The 5,822-nt window shown below is 47.0% G+C and overlaps 1 protein-coding gene across 1 annotated transcript in view; it reads left to right on the top strand.

Annotated features, from left to right (window-relative positions):
- Positions 1 to 5,822, top strand: part of LOC107122036 (calcium/calmodulin-dependent protein kinase type II subunit gamma-like) — a 193,713-nt gene that overhangs the window by 7,185 nt on the left and 180,706 nt on the right. The window lies entirely within an intron of this gene.

Here is a 5,822-nt window from a genome sequence, read left to right as displayed (position 1 = left end):
AGCAACCCCTGCCCAGTTTGCAGGGAAGATCTCTGCCCCTTTTAGGGAAGGGGCCGTGGCTCAGGGGTGGACCGCACGTTGGGCAGAAGGTCTCCGGTGCGGTCCCCGGCCTCTCCAGTTGATCCAACAGCCGTCATGGCAGACTCTTGTTCCGTGGCGGTAAGCGGCAGATGCCGCGGTGGCTGTGCTTTACTCATTGGGGGCAAGAGTCCTGTTTCCGAGGCCGCCTTGATCGTTCTTTTTATCCATAAACTGTGCAAGGATTAGAGATGTAAAATTTCCGGAAATTTTGAAATTCGGAAAAAAACCAGGGAATGTCACCGGGACCTTCGCACATTGCTGGTGGCAATGCGATAGAATAAAACCCTTTTGGAATGATGTCCTGCAGAAAATAAAGCAAATTCTTGACATTGAATTATCATACACTCCTGAAAATTTGATGTTGGACCTTTGGCCGGATGTTATTGACCAACATCATCATAAAAGTATACTTAAAACAATGCTCTATGCAGCAAGAACTTCAATAGCCTCGTATTGGAAAAATTCACACCCACCCACCACACAGACATGGTTCCAGAAACTCTGGGATCAGTACATAATGGAAAGTATCACTGGAAAATGTGCCACTGCTAAAACAGGAATACAAGACAAAAAATTCAGTGCAAAGTGGTTCCCAATCCTCAACTTTTTAGAAAAAGAACAATTCATACCACCCCCATGGAAAGATTATATTAAATGGTTCTGAAGGTCGTAAGAAGGCAAGCTAAATCAGTCAGCTCAAATTGATATCTCGCAATATTCAAAACTGAATATGTTAATTAAGTGAGACACTAATGTATATAAGCGTACTATTTTGACTCACTTCAAACTTCAACCTATTCTAATTACTCCAAGGTACACTCATATTTTCTGAAAGATTTATATTATTTGTAAACTGTTTGACTTTAGTGGATATTTACCTTGTTTCTAGTTATTGTGGTAATATATTTGTTACTCTTCATGCTTTGTATTACAATGTCAAAAATGAAGTTATTCATGCTTACTATGTCATATGTATAACATCTTCAACTTCAATAAAATTTTTTAATTTAAAATAAATAAATAAAATAAAACGTTCCATAATCATTTTTTTCCCTTTTCTTTTTTCAATTTTTCCAATTTTTCGGAAAAAAACAAAAAGGCTTCAGGAAAAAAATGTCCCCCCCAAAAAAAAAATTTCCGGGTTTTTTCCGGGCCTTCACATCTCTAGAAGGATGCTCAGCCTTTCCTGAGCCTGCAGGGGCACCTGTGTAATTCTGATGCAGGGAGGCAGGGGCAACCACAAAATTGGCAGCTGTAGAGGACCCGCAAAATGTCTGCCAGAGGAGGCGGGGCCAACCAGAAAACGTCAGGGACTGAGGTTATGCACAACGCTAATAGTGACTCTTCAACATTTCAGGCGGAAGCTCTGTTCGAAGGAGTGCTTTTCATCATGGACAGATTGTTTGAAAATATCTCCTTGCATGCCCAAAGCTGTCCTTCAGTCACACAGTGGAAATCCTCCTGCTGTGGTGGCAGCTGCTGCCAAATCAGGACAACTTCTTCTTCTTCCTTTTTTTTGACTTCTGCTCAGCCAGTCAGAAGTCCTGCTGGGCAAAATGCCCCACCTGGCCCCTCCCACTTTTAAAAAACACTTAATGGTGCCCACGGGCACCGTATTGGGGACACTTGCTGCAAATAGCTTGTGGTTCTCACTGAAGTTGTCCTGGGGTGGGGTCAGAAGGAAGCATTACAACCCTAGAATATGTCATAATAAAACATTTACTGTAACCTCCCAAAGTTGCACAGAAGGAAAATGCCTCTCATCTCTGCATGTGTCTTTGGAGGAGGGGGGGGGCACAGCAGTCACTGCCTGAACGAGATGCCGCCGTCGTAAGAATTGTCGGGTCTTCCCTCGGACTTCCTTCTGAACCTGGGCGTGGGTGGAACGAAGTGCCAGGGCAGCAAATGGCAACTCGCCCTTGGGCCCCCGGGTGTGTGGCGTGCTTGCTTGCGGAGGCTTCTGTGCCAGGGTGGGTGCCGGACGACCTTCTGCAGCCCCATCCTGGAGTCTCATGGCTGAATAGGCCTGTGCCAGGGGAGCAGTATTGCCCTTTGGGGGCACAGTGTCACAGAAAGCCGAGAGGAGTTTACAAAGCCCTGGGCTGGGAATGAGAGAGCCCAGATTCAAGTGGCGTTTCCTGCAGCCTTATTTTGCATAAAAATGTTGTAAACATTCATGCTACGTCAGCATCGTTTGTTTGCTCGCACAGAGCAAAATGGGGTGGCAAGACCTGAGAATGTGGTGAGGGGGCTTAGAGGTACATTTGAGAGGGCTACAGGATCTCCTTGTGAGGAGAGCCAGTTTAACCAGTTTGGTGTAGTGGTTAAGAGCACGGACTCTACTCTGGAAGAAGCAGGCTTGATCCCCCACGCCTCCTCCACATGTAGCTGCTGACCTTGGGACAGTCACAAGTTCTCTCAGAGCTGTTCTCTCAAGGGCAGTTCTCGAGAGGGCTCTCTCAGCCCCACCCACCTCCCAGGGGGTGTCTGTTGTGGGGAGGGGAAGGGAAAGGATTCTGTGAGCCGCTCTGAAACTCCTTCGGGTAGTGAAGGGCCATGGGGTATGAATCCAATCTCTTCAATCTCTTCTTCAGTTGGAAAGCCTTTCGTTATAAAGTAGTTAAGATGGTGACATCGAAGTGGGTGCTCTGGAGTGCGGAGTATTAAATAAAAGGCCACACTTATTTTAAATTAGCACTTTTCCAGAAGAACCTCAGTGGGCCGCACTGTGAATCATGCAGGTTTGTGCCAGCTGGGCCGCTGCTTGTGGTGCATGCGGCCTTTCTATGTAGAGCTTCGGCCATCTTGGTTGTGACCTGCCCACACCCCGGAAGGGACAGCTGGAGGGACCCTTCACTGCTGGTGTTCTCAGAGAGGGTTATGTTGTTTTGGAGGGCTTACCGTTGATATTACTGCTGATAGTTGCCCATGATGGCAAGTAGATAAATAGGTACCGCTTCGGTGGGAAGTTAACAGCCTTCCGTGCGCCTTGGTGTTTAGTCATGCCGGCCACGTGACCACGGAAATGTCTTCGGACAGCGCTGGCTCTTCGGCTTGGAAACAGAGATGAGCACCGCAACCCTAGAGTCGGACTCCGTCATGCGGCACCCAGGTCTCGAACTGCTGAACTACTGACCTTCCACAGCCTGCAGTTCAGCGTCTTAACCACTTGAGCCACTGCAGCTCTGCAGTAAAGGTCTGCAATAGCAGCTTGTTCTTAAAGCTTCAGGCTCTCTCCAGTAAAGTGGCCGGACAGAGGGAGCAGCCAGCCCCGTAACTCCCTGGCTGTTGGATCAGTGGCGTGCCTTGTAGGATTTCGAGCAAGAGGTCTGGTTGTTAGTAGTGTCAGTATTTGGACCTGGCAGATTTGTTCTGTTGATTGTAATGCCTTGCACTGGGGGAAGAGATCGACAGGATCCAACCCTTCATTTTCAAATAAATGTGTGGTGTAGAGACTTGCTCGCTTGTGGCCAGTGATGACAAGGTCTTCTTCTGGGAAAACTGAAATCTAGAAAGTTTTCCAGAATGTTATCTGTTACTCCAGACTGAGTGTAGTAGGTTGGATCCAGACTAAACTGGCAGTTTCACTGATTTCCCCCTTCCCATGGCGCCCCCCCCTTTTTTTGACCCCATTGGGATATGCAATAGGGAGTAAGTATTGTAGTCGTTCCGTGCGCCTTGGTGTTTAGTCATGCCGGTCACATGACCACGGAAACTTCTTCGGACAGCGCTGGCTCTTCGGCTTGGAAACGGAGATGAGCACCGCAACCCTAGAGACGGCGTCGACTGGCTTTCGAGCAAGGGAACCTTTACCTTTTTTATTGTAGTCATTATGTATCCTGTGTGATGTGCATTTTTGCCTAAACTGTTTTAACGACTTTTACTGCACTTGTGCCTTTATTGTTTTTACTTCTTGTATTTTTATCGCAGTTTTGTGCCTGTGTAAGCTGCCCTGAGCCCGCGTGCAGGGAGGGCGGGGTATAAATGAAATAAAATAAATAATAAATAAATACATAGGAATATTTGATTAGGAAAAATGGGAATCAGGTGTGGATTAAATGTTACATTGAAACCAGCTCCAGGCTTTATGTGGAAATGAATTAAATGAAATAATAATATAGTGTGCACATCCCTTACATTGTTTACATTTAAGAAACAAACCAAAAGGCCTTAAAAACTATTGATACGCTAACTTTTGCAGATGCAAAGGAATGTGCATGGTTTGCTACAGAGGTGGTTTTCCACTCTGCCATTTCAACAGAATCTGTCTTCTCTTCCTCTAGTAAGTGTGTTTAGTGAACAGGCAGAATGTTGCAAGAGTGTGAATTCCATGTTTTGAAGGAGAGACTGAGTTCAGATTCTCAGTGCATACACCCTTTGACGTTGTGCTTCAGAGTACAAAAACGGGTCTCAGAAGAGCTGATTGGTGGCCCTCTTAACATGTTGGAGGGTCTACAGATCAAGGTGGATGCTGTCATACACACACACACACACACCAGCTCCCACTTCGAGCAGTAAGCAACATCTGCTCATGCAGGCTGAATTGTTACCAGTTTTGTATACAGGTGGATAAAATAAAATGCACTCTTCCATTATGGGATTCCATTCATTGTCCCCCAGTTTATGCACGATGGATTGTAGTGCCTGTCTTGTCACCCAGCCAAATAGATGCCCCATCTTTGAACTTGAGCAAAGTAGAGGAGATTCCATCAAAAGAAGATAGGGGCTTCTCTCTAAAGTTAACAAAGTTGTGAAATTTGGTTTGCCTACTTTGGTTCTCATAGCTTCGTCTCTATCGGTGTCGTCTGCTAATAGGGTTGGTTCCTGCGTTCCATGAATACTAGGATCGCAGAACTTTACCACGGCCCCTTCCAGTCCTGGGAAAGTTTGTTCCTGGGGTTGTGAGAGGGGGCAAAAACGCCTTTTGCTGGCTCATCAGCACAGCCTCGATTTGGCCCCCTTCCTCCTCGCAGCCTTCCAACCTCCATGGCAACTGAAGCATGCAGGTCTTGTGATCCCTGGGAATAAACTTTTTTGGGGGTTGCAGGGAGGAGCACGGGAAAGATCTGCAGCTGTCATTACCTTTTGCTGACAGATTGTGGGGTCCAGCCCAGTGAGCAGTAGTCAAGGGAGACTAGACTGCTCGATGTGGGAGCAACAAGTCACCAAACTCTCGACTGAGCAACCGCAGCTCTGAACTCTGCTCCTGTGACGCTTGGACTGGCTCTTGACTCTGGAATCTTCCTCCCTGCACTCGTGAATGACCTTGGACCTTGCTTCCTGTATGATGCTCTGAACTGGACTCTGCTCTCTCGGTAACCGACCTTTGGACTGAACTTTGACTCTGACCCTGGAATTCGGCTTGGGCTGACCCTCAATTCTGACGCTGTACTGCACAGCATTAAACTCTATGGAAGCAGGGAAAGAGTAAATTGCTAGACGAACTTGGCTCTTGGAGGATCCTGCTGTCAAAAACGAGTGTGACTTTATTTCTCATTTATGTCCTCCCAGACCTTCAGGAAGGCTCATTTCACCTGCCTTGGACACCGGGGCTCCTGTCCCGTGTCTGTCTGTGTGCTCTTGGAAGAGCACACTTATCTGCCTTGGAAGCAGGGCACTCTAGGCCAGTGATGGCGAACCTTTTAGAGACCGAGTGCCCAAACTGCGACCCAGAACCCACATATTTATCACAAAGTGCCAACACGGCAGTTTAACCTGAATACTGAGGTTTTACTTTAGAA

The sequence above is a fragment of the Gekko japonicus genome, unplaced genomic scaffold, assembly GCF_001447785.1.
Source record: "Gekko japonicus isolate JY-2015 unplaced genomic scaffold, Gekko_japonicus_V1.1 scaffold2680, whole genome shotgun sequence".
Taxonomy (NCBI): Eukaryota; Metazoa; Chordata; class Lepidosauria; order Squamata; family Gekkonidae; genus Gekko; species Gekko japonicus.
The sequence above is the reverse complement of the archived record's forward strand: the minus strand, read 5'-3'. Positions and strand labels throughout refer to the sequence as shown.